This window comes from Mugil cephalus, chromosome 3, assembly GCF_022458985.1.
Source record: "Mugil cephalus isolate CIBA_MC_2020 chromosome 3, CIBA_Mcephalus_1.1, whole genome shotgun sequence".
Classification (NCBI taxonomy): Eukaryota; Metazoa; Chordata; class Actinopteri; order Mugiliformes; family Mugilidae; genus Mugil; species Mugil cephalus.
Genome location: NC_061772.1, coordinates 23,001,200 through 23,002,323, shown reverse-complemented (window position 1 = coordinate 23,002,323; position 1,124 = coordinate 23,001,200).

The window sequence follows — 1,124 nt, the reverse complement described above, 5'->3', positions numbered from 1 at the left end:
ACTGAATTATCATTCGGTTAAGTTTGCATTTCTACCGCTTCTGTTCGGATTTGTAGAAGCCAGAGGCCTTGTATTGATCAGTGGTGCCAACCAACAGTTGAAACATTATTTAGCTAACTAGTTTATCCATTTATCTTCCAATATTTAGCAAATTATCGCAACAATTTATTAATTATTTTAAGCGTTGTGTTAAGAAGTACCTTTAGCTTTATACTTCATATGTTCAACATAGTTCAACAGTTTACTGGCGAGTTTACTGGCATTCAACCCTGAGATTAAATTACCAAGCTTATTAATAACAAAAGCTTTCCGTTTGTTAAATGCCAACAAGAACGGTAAAGCCTACATCTCAAAGCAAAGCAGCAAATTAATCTGGGCCTCTACATGTTTATAAGGAGTGACTAAACCACGTTTGCTAACAGGTTTCCAATTGATCTGGTGACTCACAGTTTCTTCCGCTTTACTTAAATTTATGTGGAAATGATGATCGTCACGCCATTACTTGTTCCTCTCAGCGGCATCACCATTCATTTTGAAACCGTGAGGAAAACAGTGTCGTCTGAGAATGCACTATATACACTTTCCAGTTCATTAGGTGCACAAATGCATTCAAACAGTCCTGCACAAAACCTCCTTTCATGACTGCTATAATGGTCGGTGTATGTTGAAACAGCGTAAGAAAGGTGGTGATATAACTGTGAGATCATTTTGGAGGATGCTGTTTGTGTCGCTCTGAAATTGTATTGAATTAAACACAAAGGCGTTTTTGTTATTTAGCCTAGCCCTCTGACTAAAATAGAGTTGTCAGAATAATAGAAAAATGTGTCGGTACATCACAATATAATTCAATAGTACTACAAACTGCAGCCTTCCATTCACATCCACATCTTCAATAACCGCATGTCCTTCTCAGTTAGTTTAAACAAATGCTGAATGTTATTACCTTCATGAAGGTAAGAGCCAGACTGTTATATTTAAATGCATTTGTTCACACCGGGGTACCTGAACACCCAAAAAACATGTGTATATTGCTATACAAAGAAGGTTAACCCATGCTTACTTCAGGTAACTTTTTCAACAAACAACCTTCTAACTAAACATCCTGCTCACAATCTTACCGTGGA